This window comes from Trachypithecus francoisi, unplaced genomic scaffold (assembly GCF_009764315.1).
Source record: "Trachypithecus francoisi isolate TF-2019V2 unplaced genomic scaffold, Tfra_2.0 Lachesis_group5, whole genome shotgun sequence".
Lineage (NCBI taxonomy): Eukaryota > Metazoa > Chordata > Mammalia > Primates > Cercopithecidae > Trachypithecus > Trachypithecus francoisi.
Window position 1 is genome coordinate 74,077,426 of NW_022681470.1, and position 14,784 is coordinate 74,092,209.

At 38.4% G+C, this 14,784-nt stretch overlaps 1 protein-coding gene across 4 annotated transcripts in view; it reads right to left on the reverse strand.

Annotated features, from left to right (window-relative positions):
* Positions 1-14,784, reverse strand: part of ESRRG (estrogen related receptor gamma) — a 657,690-nt gene that overhangs the window by 487,974 nt on the left and 154,932 nt on the right. The window lies entirely within an intron of this gene.

Below are 14,784 nucleotides of genomic sequence, written 5' to 3' on the forward strand. Positions count from 1 at the left end.
AAGCACATAGTTAATCATTCATTCATTCACTCATGCATTTACTTAACAAATATATATGGTGTGTTTACTATGTGTTAGTTGTTATTCTAATCTCTGAGGATATGGCAGTGGCCTAACATTTTCTACTATCATAAAACTCACACTCCAGTGAGGAGAATAAATGTAAACATAGAAAATCTGATATTAGTGACCCACTTGAAGAGAGCTATTCTTTAGGTATTCAATGAATGAATGACTAAATGAATGAATGAATGTTGAAATGTTCTAACCCTTATGGTGTTTAAGGAACTTATTTTTGGTTAAGCTTTTTCCTCATCCAAATTGAAAAAAAACATAGGTAGAGGACCTATTTTATGTTTCCACTGACCACAACCCATGATCTAACTTAATTATAAGTTTACCTTCAGTACTTAGTAAATACTTAAGCGATTGACTGACTGATGTTTTAGGAACCACTTTTTGGACTACTGGACTATTGTACCTTCTATAGAAATTTTCTTTTCTTTTCTTTTTTTGAGACAGAGTTTCGCTCTTGTTGCCCAGGCTGGAGTGCAATGGCGCTATCTTGGCTTACCACAGCTTCCGCCTCCATGGCTCAAGTGACTCTCCGGCCACAGCCTCCTGAGTAGCTGGGATTACAGGCATGCACCACCATGCCCAGCTAATTTTGTATTTTTAGTAGAGACGGGGTTTCTCCATGTTGGTCAGGCTGGTCTCTAACTCCTGACCTCAGGTGATCCACCCACCTCAGCACTCCCAAAGTGCTGGGATTACAGGCATGAGCCACTGTGCCCAGCAGAAACTTTCAAGCAAGAACGTTAAATTTGTGATGGAAGATGCCTTTCATAACTAAGGTGTGAATTCTCTTGAATCTGAGGGGAACAGACGACGGCACATGAAAGAATCATCACCTTCTTTTTTTCAAACTCAAATTTCTCCCTTCCTCCCATCCCAGATTCTAATTCAAACAGCTACAACCCCATAGCTTTTCATCAGAGTCAAGTTCAAATGGGCCACTATATTAGGCAGAAAAATGCGGAGGATCACCCATGGAAACATTGAAGCCACCAAAGTTTTACTATCAACTGGAAAATCCACAAATAAAATGAGAAAATGCATCACTAAAAATCTAGTGTGCAGTTGGGTAAATGATAAACCAATTTGAATTAGTGAATACTAATTGAAAAACTGCATGACAAAGTATTTTCCCATTAAAGCAGGAATTTGCTAAAGGCATTTTCAATTATGTATCATGCTTCAGTAAAAAGCTTCACACATTCTAACAACATAGTGTCTTCTTCAACTTTGCTTCCTGATGGAATTTTTAGCACAACGGCTACCTAGCTCAAATAACTTTAAAAATTATATGCCAATGACCTTGACAAGGTTCTTCAATTTTTATGTGGTTCTTTTTTTTCTCTCTCGTCCTCACACCTAACAGAACAGATGTTTTTAACTTGAGAACCTAATTATTATCTATGAGTGTTAATATTTTTAACCTAATCATGGCTTATCTGCATCCCAGAAACTCACAGTTCACTGTGCTTTGCTAGACAAGTAGAATATTTAGAAGTTTTGACCACCTAAAAGGACATTTTAGATGAAGGACTGTCTCCCTTTGAAGTTCACAAATATTTGAATGTCCTTTCAATTGCTTAGATAACTTACTCTTCTCAAAATCAGGGCAGAGGTGACTGCTGGGAGCCAAAATTGTGGATTCCAAGCCTACAGGGAAGGGAATATATCTGGAACATAATACCCTGCTGGTGCTCAATAAATGTTTATTAATGAGCCCCTTTTTTGACCCAGGTACAGAGAATAAATCCAAGGAAGGAAGATTATGCAAATAGACAGAAAGGTCACCCAGCCCTACATGGGGGTGTGGCCCAGGGTGGGGGCAGGACCAAGTCATTCAGGTGACAGGACATTCTCCTGGGTGTATAGCAGTGACCCTGGCAACCCCCATTCCAATAGTTATCTGCTCCATTATAAAATAATGTAGAAGAACATTTCAGCCACTGACTGCAGAAAATACTGTTTGAGAAAAAAAATAAAGGTTCTCTCCTCACAACAGTTTAAAGAGATTCTTAGGCCAGAGGACTCTTGATGAAGAATAGACAATGAAGAGAATCAAAGTGAGACCTATAAGAACCATTAGTAATGGGAATGTCCACATTGCCTAACTGCAGAATAGAGGGAGAGCTTTCATGAAGCCAGGCTTAGCAATATCTTTACAGTGAACAGATTTATTATGAAAGTGAAGTGTTAGAAAGAAGTACAAGTACTGGAAATGCATGTCATCCAAACTGATAACTTCGCACAAGGGCCACTCCAAAGGCAAAATTCGTAAAACAATATTCCCCTCTCTGGTATAAAACAGAAAAGCCATGAAACAGTTACCAAAATGCCTCAAAAGATTCATCTGTCATTGCTCCTCAACACTGCAGAGAAAAATGTCTGTGTGATTTGGCACCAGTCATTAGCTATTTAAAATTATTGGTTTTAATCTAGTAAGTAAAACCGAAATTTGCAATGGTTTATTTTAATAAAATATTTATGATGCTTCAGGAAAATAGCTAAATAGCTCTGATCTGAAAATGAACAATGAGACTGAACTAAATTGATTTCTTCCCAGTAGGACACACAGCTCAAAACACACACACATAAAAGACTGACACGTCAAACTTTAAACTACATTTCGTAGACATTGTCTTCTTTTAATTGAAATCTTATCTGAGGTGAAGATTATCTCTTTTCCTTCAGCTACGCTAATCTTTTCTAGCCTGAAGGCCCATAACTTGTGAATTATTAAACAATCATATTTGTAGCAGCAAATTGATTTCTGAGAGATTCCATATTGATTGAGATATTCAGGATTAATGATTTTGAGGTTAGGGTGTTTAGACATTATTACCTCTGATGAACTAAATCGGTAGGGGTTTTTTTTTTCTATTTATATTATTTTCCATTAATAGATAGTTCAACTTGCACTTTAGCCTTGAATCCACCTATCAGACCAATAGGAGTGCCAGCTGGCTTTCTCAACTACCAACCTGATACACTAAAATTATGCTGGTTTTTGTCCACATTCATAACAAGATGGTGACTGTGATAGGTGAGTCAGGTTGTCAGCAACCTGTTAGGAGTTGCAGTCAGAGTTATAGTTGTTGGCTTAACTAATTAGTCTTGCTCCTATCTTAGTAACTCAGGAAATATCCCTGAACCACAAATAACTGCCAATGGGCCACATAAGAATCACTGGATGAGAGTGAAGTGGCCAAAACTGAGTAAGTTAATTACTAGTTACCAGAAAAAAATAACACCAACTACAGAGTCAAATGTACTTCACTGTAGGCCAGAACTTCCATCTTCATACACAAAATATAATCCATGCTCACATACAGCAGTAGCATCTAACAGTATTAGGAATGTGTCACATTGACTCTGCTCGTCCACAGACTGTCTGGGTCACTGACATGCTGGAACCTCAGAAGGTATGGTCCCAGTACTTAATAAGGAGGATTATCTTTATGACATCAATTCTGTAGAAACACAAGTTTAAGTGTCTGCTCTGCCACCGACTGGCTGCATACACTTAGTCAGAGTCTTTAATGTCACCGGGCCACTGTTATTTCATCTGAAAGATGAACTAGTATGTACTACATAAGTGCAACAAGAAAAAAGTAAATAAAAGCTTTTTAATTTTTAAAGTACAGTGCAAGTGCATGTAAAAGTTTGTATTGTTCTGATTGGTATTAAAATGAGAGATTAAGATATTTAAGGTAGTGGAATGGGAGCCTGTGATTTGAAGATTTTCCTTCTCTTTTACCCTTCATCTAAACCATCGCCAAATCCTGTTGGCACTACCTTTGAAGCATTCCCAGGAAATCTAACCACTTCTCCCCACCTCCATGTCTATTGCTGGAGTCCAAACCACTGTGCGCTCTCCCTGGAGAATTGCAGCAGCCTTTCAATGAGGTTCCCTGCTTCTGTCCTAGCCCCTCGTCAGTCTATTTTCTAAACAGCTGCTGGGATGATCCTTCAAAAAGGTAAGTAAGATCGTGTCACTCTTCACCTCAAAATCCTATAAATGGTTTTATCTCATTCAGAGTAAAAGCCACAGCCATGATACCGGCCTAATGAGCCAACATACACTGTAGTACTCCTGTTTCTTCTCTGACATCACCTCTCATTGTCCTCTCCATGAGGAACTTCAGCCCAGTCCTTCTGCTGTCCTCACTTTACTTGAACATACCACTCAGTCCCCTTCCACAGAATGTTTGCACCTGCTGTTTCCATTACCTGGAATACGCCCCTCCCAGACATCTACACAACCACTCCCTCAGTGTCTTCAGGTCGCTGCTGTAGCCCCAGGGCCCAGAAGCAGTGCTGGACCCATATGCAGATGTTAAAGGATGGGCCGGGAGTGATGGTTAATGCCTGTAATCCCAGCACTTTTGGAGGCCGAGGTGGGCGGATCACCTAAGGTTGGGAATTCGAGACCAGTCTGACTAACATGGAGAAACTCCATCTCTACTAAAAATACAAAATTAACTGGACATGGTCGTGCATGGTTTTAATTCCAGCTACTTGGGAGGCTGAGGCGGGAGAATTGCTTGAACCTGGGAGGCAGAGGTTGCGGTGAGCCGAGATAGTGCCATTACACTCCAGCCTGGGCAACAAGAATGAAACTCTGTCTCAAAAAAAAAAAAAAAAAAAGAATAAAAGGATAAATGAACGAATAAATGAATCCCAAATCTTGCTACTAGAACACCATTTTTGACTCTTAAAAACCCATAAGGTTATCCCTGATTTTTAACATATTATATGTTAGGGCCACTTTCAAAAACTGTGTTATCCTAATTGTCCCTATTCCACTAGTTATAACACAGTAACTCAGTCACAAACCCTGGTGTAACTTTTGAGCTTCAAATTATCATAGTGGAATCATTATTGTTAATATTTCTGTTTAAAGAACATAAGTAGGTAACTTTCAACTATATTCATCTTTCCAAAAGTCTTGCTAATTGGAAAGAATATAGTTAAAAATACTTTATTGTATATTTCAAAATAGCTAGAAGAGAAGAATTGGAATGTTCCCAAAACAAAGAAAAGACAAATAATTGAGGTGGTAGACATCCCAATTACCCTGATTTGATCATTAGAGATTGTAGCATGCATCCAAATATCACATATACCTCAAAATACATGCAACTATTATACATCTTTTTTTAATCTTTCCAATTGACTTATGTCTCTGAAACTCCTGATCTGACAATAACCTAGACCTGACTCCTGCAGGTATTCATTTTCCAAAGGGGAAAAATACAGCAACAAAAAGATCTCAACATTTCTTAAACTGAGATTCATAATATTTTTATTCCTAAACCACATATACATTAGCCTCCAAAGTTCTCAGGGTAAAAAGTAAAAAGGTTTATAATTTTTTAAACAGAAAAAAATAGGCAGCAGCACTTTAAAACTTCTCAGTTTGAAAGAGATATGTTTGGTCAATGATCTATTTTTATTTCTGCTCTGCTGTTTCTCAAGGAGTCCAATGACAAGGACCTGTCCTTCGAAGTTTTAGTCTGTGGGCAGAGAATTAGCATTTTCAATCACTTTCCCTGGATGAAGTATACAGGTCTCTTTCCCTCCCCACCCCCAGCCTTTTCTCTCATTCTCTCTCTCCCCTGGTAGGACAGGGAGGGCAGTTTCTGGGTTACCCTTCCTTTTGTGTTTTTTTTGTTTTTTTAATTTTCTTTCAGAATTTTCTCAGCAGACTACAATCATGCTTTAAAAAGTAATTTGTAAATATTTTTCCCAGAAAAAAAGAACTGCAAATATAGGATTTAAGCATCATATGATATCTGCTTAAACTGTTGACACTATCTGTTTTAGTTAACAAATTTGTTTTATGTCATTCTTAATCAACAGACATATATTTTTGTTACTCCTATTGATTCTGCAGCAAAGCCAGTTAATGTTGTTATTATCTTGGATATATACTCAGAACAGTTACCCTTACAGACATTTTTAATAAAAACAAACAACAACTGGGTGGACTCAGAAATGAGATCAGATTGCTTTATCAACCACGGAACAATCATTGTTCTATTTCACATAGTTCATATTCTTCTTTCAGTGTCCTCTCTCCTACCAACCATTTTAAATACAATAATCTGGTCAGATCAAGGACAGACATGGAAAAGGGAAGACAAAAAGAAGCAACCTCTGTTTAACTTTTGGTAAAGCCAGCATCCAAAGAAGGAAAACCAGAAAGTACAGAAAGTTAGGTGCAAGGGTTGAGCCCAGGTAACAGGAGTCATAAATTCTTCTATCGTAATGCAGTTGCCCTGCCAATTTGGCGGAAAATCTTGGAGGGCCCTTCCTTTATTCTGGCTCTAGTCTCTATTAAATCACAGAAATAAATGATCTCAAGCACTTTGGAAATACACAGTGCTCACTAACAGACACTCAGAATTCTGAAAGTATTCAATTCTCAAACTTTATATAGTCTGTATCTCTACTTTTAAGTCTTGAGGGGAGGTACTAGAGAAAAATAAGTAGTCTGGGATCTAATCCCTTTGATTGCAGAGTGCCCTTTAATCAAAGAGGTTAAGAAATAGGCAACTGGTTGAATAACCAGGACTTCTCTTATGTCAGTGGGAAAGAACTACATTTGTTGAGCACATGCATGTGCTGGTTCCCTGTGGGATTCTTTACGTGTATCATTTGAAGGAAAAGATTCCCAGGACAAATCACTTTACCTTCTTATCCCAAAAAGCTTGGCATGAAATGGTCTTGACCCATGACAAAGATTTCAAAAAGGGCTGCTTTCCATGACAGATCCAACCACCTTCTAAAGGTCCATGAGCTTCGCAATTCTCCCAGGGCTGGTTTTCTTCAGAGCAGGTTAAGCAATTTATCTAACACCTAATAGAAACTTCCAATCCAAGTTTCTTGGAAAGGTATATCTAACAAAATTCTTAGTAAAGTCCTTGGTTAATCCAAAAAGTTGGAAAAAAAACTGGTAGAAATTAAAGGTGAATAAATATAAAAAATACAAATCACTCTGATAACTCTAAATGAGTAACCCATTTAAAGCTATATTAGCATAACCCAGCATGTCAAAGTAGAAAATACTCCTAAATGATTACTCCCCTTCCCTCATCAACTCCAACCTCCATAGCTTAAAATAAAAATAAGTTGGAGAGAATTAAACTAGGATACTACTCCATGAGGTTGCAAATGTTTAAGCTATTAGGTGAATCTCTAAACCATGTCTGTGCCGTTGGCTGTTTTATTAAGTTTACCTTCAGCAGATGTAACCTTCATAACCCAGTGTCTCCATAGGTCTGACATTTACCTGGCAATATCTTTTTAAAGCAATATCCTTCAATGCTAAATACATCTTAATCGGAGGTTTATTGAACAAAGGTAGCATTCATCTCTTCATTTACAAAGAGAGGCAACAGCAGCAATGGTAGCAATTTTTATTTGTAGGAACCTAACTGCCAGTTAGACTCATTTTTATTACCCTTCAGTAATGTGGTTTGTGTTTTGTTTTGTGCTTAAATGATGGATTGCAGTCAAACGAGTCTGTCTTTCCTCCTTATGACTCTTACGGTTTTCATAAAGAAGGAAAAAGCAAGAGAGAGTTTAGGTAATCGTATTCCATATCCAGCCTAAGTCAAGTTCACTAGAGGGAAAAGAAGTGAATCTGGAGCTTCCTCTACTCTTTTTATTGTTTAATTATAGTGGACACCACAGTATGGAGCATCTAGAATGGAGATGGAGTCATTTCCTTTCTTAAGTAGTGCTCACTGGGTACAAGTCACACATATAGTCATAAAAGAGTGAAAGCCAATGGAATCTTGCTCTCTCTCTCCTATTTTCAAGGTGTTTCTTTCATTGTTTGGAGAAATCCTGGGAGTCTTATCGGAGCAAGTAATTACATATGTCCTCTATTATTGGCTTAAACATTTTTTTTAGCAGAAACTTCCTTTACTGTCCTCTAGACTTGCACATTTACTGTAGGATATTGGACCTATCTGTCAAGCTCTTCAGAGTCAAGTTTTAATGCAACCTAACAATATTAGAAGGAAAAATCATTACAAATGAGAGACTACACAAACAAATTATCCAAGGAGGATATATATATACACACATATATACATGCAGGTATATACACATATATATGTACATATACAAAATTTGTGTAGTCTCTCATTTGTAAGGATTTTTTCTTCTAATATCATTAGGTTGCATTAAAACTTGACTCTGAAGAGCTTGACAGATAGGTATAATACCCTAGAGTAAACGTGAGAGTGTGTATATATATGTGTGTGTGTATATATATATACACACACACACACATATAGAGATGCCTAAGATATAATGTGAACTAAATTTTAAAAGTAGACTTATAGCTATACATATCATCTTTATTTTACTTAATATTTGTAGAGGACTTTCTCAAACCCTTCTACATAGAATGCGAGGACTGGGAAGCTACTTAAAGGTAACCCCTTACTGACTGGAAGAAATAGAAGCACAGAAAATAAGTACAGGGCCAAGTTTCCTCAGTTGGCAGGTGCCAGGGCCTCCAAGAATCCAAGTGTCCTGACTCCCTACTCAGCATTCTTTCTTCTAGGCACCATTTATCATGCCAGGTATCTGCAACATCTTGCATTGGTGGGTAAGAATTATTAACCAGCTGGGTTGCTGTGATTTCAATGTCCCCACCAAAACTCATGTTGACATTACACTGCCATTGTAATAGCATTAAGAGGTGGGGTCTTTAAGAGGTGATCAGGCCATGAGGGTGATCTGTCCTCATGAATGGATTCATTAAGCAGGAGTGGGTTCATAATCTCAAGAGTAGGTTCCTGATAAAAAGGATGAGTTTGGTCCAATTTCCTCTTGCTTGCACGTGCCCTTCTACCTTCTACAATAGAATGATGCAGTAAGAAGTCCCTTGTCAGATACTGGAGCCATGCTCTTGGATTTCCCAGCCACCAGAACTGTGAGAAATGAATTTACTTTCTTTATAGATTATCTAGTCTGCTGTATTGTGTTAAAGCAGAAGGAAACAAACTAAGACATGGAAGAATGGGGAAACTCAGACAAAGAGAACTTATTTGCTTAAAACGAGAGCTGGCAAATGACTTCTGGTGGGCCAAATTCACCACCCCCAACTCCACCCTCCACCCCCCACCTTTTTAAAATAAAGTTTTATTGGGACACAGCCATACTCATTCATTTCCATATTGCCTAAAGCAACTTTTGCACCACAATGGCAGAGTTGAGTAGCTGTGGCACAGAGACTATATAGCTGGCAAGGCAGAAAACATTTATTCTCTGGTCTTTACAGAACAAGTTTGCCAGTTCCTGGCCGGAGGTATATAAACAGTGCCAAAATTGGTACTAAAACCCATGTCTTGTAACTTGTTTCACACAGAGAATAAAATTTAAGCAAGTCAAACATGCTAATACTCACCCTACCAGAATCAACAAGGATCTCCCGGACACTGTGTCCTCAATTCTGCAAAAGGACCTCCAATACCTGTCTTTCGACCCCTATCCACATCTCTAGTCTCATGGCCAACCCAGTGTCTCAGTACTCCAGTGCTGCCTGCAGTGCTTCTGAACGTCAATCTCTTCCATGACAGTCAGAGTAGAAAGACCCATCTCTATGCAAGTGCCCTATTCTCTTTCCGTAAGGTACAGTAATTTTTGTTGAAAAGGAAGTTTTTTCCACATGTCCACTAATGAAATGAGAACTGCGAGCCACTGTGGCGTCTTGAAGAAGGAGGCCAAGGTCTCTTTCCTTTATTGTCCTCTTGAGCTTTTTTTCCCCAGAGAGCTCAAATTCCTGGAGCTGATCAGGCTACATGCTTAACAAAGTGAAAGATTCTCAGGTCCAAAAGCCAGTGACCATATGCACATGGACTGGGACCTCTTCTCTTTCACTCACTTAATCTAAATACTTATCCAGCTTTAGAGAGGAGAAGTTTGCTCCATGCTCTCTCTCCCTCCCCTCCTCCCATTTTCCCCTTTTTACTTGGAAGTTAGCCTGGTATACTCACAGATATAGCTTGACTGGCTTGATTTTGCAAACTACAAAGTCTCTCTAAACCCCTACCCTTCCCACCCCATATTACTGGCCCTATCTCCTTCTGCCCTAGTTCCTCAGACTATGGTATGGACATGCTGAACAAGCCTTCCTTACAGGGAGTCAATGTGTGATTCAGGATTGGCTTTAAGGGATAGAATGCCTCTCCTCTCAACTCTCAACTAACTTTAGAGTTCTGCTTTGAGATTTGACATGAAACAGCCAGCCACAATACCGTATGCATTTATCTCTCTTCCACCCCCCATTCTACACCCGAATCTGCCATTTACCAGTCACTGTCTTCTTCATAAATATCCCTTGGGGATTCTAAGAGGTGGGAAGCTTGACTATGGCCAAGATTCTTAGATTCTTGGGTCTTCTGGCCATGACATCAGAGAGACAATATAATGCAGGATAGTGGAACCACAACACCTTAATTCAAAATCCAGGATCACCTACTTACTAGCTGCTTGACAAGTCACTCAAACTATGCCTCTGTTTCCTTGTCTATAAAATGGTACCTATTTTATATGGTATCATATATGAGGTAGATGATAAACCCTACCACATAGGAGTGTGGTGAAAATTAAATGAATTAATAGATGTAAAGTACTTAGAATGCTGGCTACCTAAGTAAAGACTATAATAAGTGTTTAATAATTAGAATGAAAATTTAAAGTAGATTTTAGAGGAAAACTGGCACCAACACATCACGCTATTATATAGTCAGCTTGCCCATTTCAAAAGAGAGTTTAATAGTGATTTAATAAAAATGCACATATTTCATTAAGGCACTCACTCTTAGTAAAGTATTTCCTAAAGCTCCAAAGCCTCCAGAATCAAATGATGCAATATTTAAAATGGACACCTCCCATGGAAGTGTCTAAAGCATCACACTGCTAAACCTAAGGACTCTTCCATACAAAATGCTATTTTTCCCCTTTCTTTTCTTCTACCCAAGTAAAACCCTCACTTTCCAATCCCAATTATTTTATTTCATGATGTTCATTTAACAACTTCCTCTATAGTTACTCAATCCTACTTTTTCTTGTTTTATTATGAATTTGTGTAGCACTAATGCTTGTGTTCCATGTTACACCACTGTGCACAGAATGGTAACTTTGGTTAGTAAAATTCACTGGCTGTTACCTCCATGTCTGCTGCTTATACTTGCTCAAACACATTCCTATTGTCTAAGTTTGAGTCATGTGTGTTCAACTGACTTTTAGACAACTCCAGCTACATGTCCCAGAAAAACCTCAAACCTGACAACATTGAGACAAGGCACAATGTTTTACTCCAAGTCTGTTTTATTATTTTTATTCCCCATCCCGGTTAATGGCAGCATATCTTACTAATATTTTCCAGAAATCTATCTAATGAGTGGCCAGTCATATCTATCCCCGTCTACTGAATATTTAGTAAGTCCGTGGGACCTCTCCAGCTCCACAGGAACTGTACTGTTTACCCACATCATCTCATCCAGGATCACTGCAATAGCCTCTAATCTGGACTACTCCCCCACCCACTTCAATTCAACTTCCAAGGGGCTGTTTCTGTAACCTCAAGCTGAACCACCCCTCCACAATACTCACGTTACTTAAATGGCATCCCCGCTTCTCCAGATAAATGCATATCCCACTGCATGGCATACAATGTCCATTACAACTCTGCTCAATAATTGAACAATCCTGGCTCCCTCTCTTGTCTCTACTCAGTCATCTTCCATTTTATGCTTCAGCAATATAGAACCAATGTAGTTGCCTGAACAGGCCAGGCGGTCTCCTGCCTTTCATATGCTCCTCTCTCATCCTGGAATACCATTTCCCACATTATCCATAGGGAAACTACTATTTATCCATAAAGTCTTAGCTCAAATGTTACCCATTTGCATCTTTTCCTGACTGCACTATTTATGGAATACCTACTAAGTCCAGATACCACGCTAGTCACTGATTTCGTAGCAGAGTACATGAAGTAGTACCCAAAGGTACAATTATCCCTTCCTCCATGCTACCTCTGCCCCTAATGCATCTTGCTATTATAGCAAGAATGTTATTGAGTGGGAGTTATGTATATATTTGTCTTTCCACTCTATCATAAGCACAATACTCAATAAAATATATGTTGAAAGAGTGAAAAACCATAATTTGTCTCTTCAACTAATTTGTCCTCTGGTTTCATGGGAGGTCTCCAAGAACGTAATCTAATACAATTTACAGTGGTTAAGAGTACCAGCTTTGGGGTGAGACAATCTCAGTCCCAAACTTAACTTCGCTATTCATTAGCTCTATGGACTTGGACAGGCTACTTACAGCCTATAAAATGGAGACAATAATGGTACCCTATTTCATAGTTCTGTCATGAGGAGCTGATGAAGCAATTCATGTAAATAACTCAAAACTGCATCTCGCACAAAACAACTCTTCAATAAATGTTAACTTTTATTATTTTATATTTAATATTGTTTATACATATAAGAGACAACAAATTATAGAAAGAAATAAAATTAATTTATTGGTTCCAATAGTTACTTATGTTATAATTTTTACTACTCATATAATCTCCATTTGTGTTGAACCTAAAGAGTTAAACGCACACACACATGCACACATACGCGTGCACACACAGACACACACATACATATGCATTTTCCAAACCAAGACTTGTCACCTGAGGATGAGGGTCGGAGAAAGGAGTGCTACTGGTTTTGGATGTTAAATAAACAATTTTTTCTTACAACAAACCCCTGGCACCCTGTTCTTACCATGTCATGGCCTGTGATGACTTAGTGTCTCCCAAGCATGACCAAGCGATTAGCGGGGCTGTGTCTGTGCATCTCGACAGTAATGGGAGCTCTCTTTCCATTTGCCATGTATTGAAGCCTGAGCGCTTCGCTGCTTCGTGCATTTTCAGCTTGATGAATTCATTATTCTCCATATTTTTTTCCTCCCTCCTTCAGAGGAAACTCTTTCCCCAAAATGCCAGGACTATTTTTCCCTTTTTAAAGATGGGTGATTTTTAAATGCAAAAATTTTACATCAAATGTGTAACAGCTTAACTGCACTCAGTACCACTTTGAGAAAAAGAAGAAAATCATGCAATGTAAGTTCTCTGATTCAAATACCATAGTACAGCCTTTCACTGGATAGAAACATGCAGGTATATGTTGGATATTTTCTAAGAAAAATAGTATTTTCTTTTTGGATCTGAAAAGAAATGAGCCAAAAGTTTTATGTTCTAGATGGGCAGTGATAGGCTGTCTAAGCAAGAGATTTGAGGATTTAACTCCCACTCTTTGATTTTCTTTCTCCCCATAAACAAAGCACTGCCATACCTGGAGTATATCCCTCACCATTCCTACCATACAACAAGCATCTGCCCATTCGACAACGTACTCATGGATAGAAATACAATTGGAGGGTGACTGGGGCAATTTCTGTGGAGCTTATGGTTTTATAAAACACCTTCAGGAGAAAAGAGAAAGAAAAGTATTCAAAAAGAATGGAATAGTAGAGAGTAGAAGAGCACCTTACTTAAAACCAATCTTTGGCTTCCAAACTTAAGTGTTTTTAGCCATATAACTGCTGGGTTTCAGTAGCAAGAAAACTATAAAGGAGAACTTCACTTTATGATAAGCAATAGACAAAGAAGTTCTTTCTGTGATTTCTAAATCAAGATCCAGAGTTTAATGAGCAATAAGAACCCAGCACATATAAAAGGTGACATCACAGCCAACTGCTGATGCCTAGGTCACAATCGTCAATAATTTTATCTTCACACACAAGATGACATAAGTCATCAGAGAATTGTACCTATGAGCATTAGGATAATGGTTTAAAGCTCTGGCCTGGGAGTCAGACCATCTGAATTTGAAACCTGACTAGTTATATGACTTTGAATTTTTTTTTTTTTAAACTGTCTAAGCCTACACTTTCTTATCTGTAAAGTGGGAATGCTACTACATACCTGATGTGTAACATGCAGATTAAATGAAAGAATTCATTAAATGTGCTTAGCACTTTTATAGCTATTATTAGAATTAGTATCAAAGACAGTGGTCACCTAGGTGGGAGTGTGGTGGTGTGATCTAGGCTTTCTGCAGCCTCGATCTCCCAGGCTCAAGTGACCCTCCAACCTCAGCCTCCCTAATAGCTGAGATTATAGGCATGCACCACCACATCTGGCTGATTTTTGTATTTTTTATACAGACAGGGTTTGCCATGTTGCCCAGACTGGTCTCAAACTCCTGGGCTCAAGTGATCCTCCCATCTTGGCCTCCCAAAGTGCTGGGATTACAAGCATGCTGTACTGATTTTCTTTGGTGAGGGAATTCCATGATATATCTTCAAAGACTTACTTCCCTTCTCAAAAGCAGGTATCAAAGATCTTCCTGGGTTAAAAGTTTTGTTGATACTGTTGTTGTTAAACTAGAATTTTAAATTTTACCCAGTCAAATAATCCCTTTCACATGCATGTACTTGTGTGTGTGTGTGTGTGTGTGTGTGTGTAAACAATAAGGATCTGCTCCAAAAAGTCAGTAATACGTAATGACAGCAGTGTTTTTTGCAACGCACACCAGGTTATTATAAAAAATGCATTCTTCTATAAAATGATATAAAAGAGAACCTGCCTACTAATTGGGTTTCTTACATAGAGGTCTTATCTCC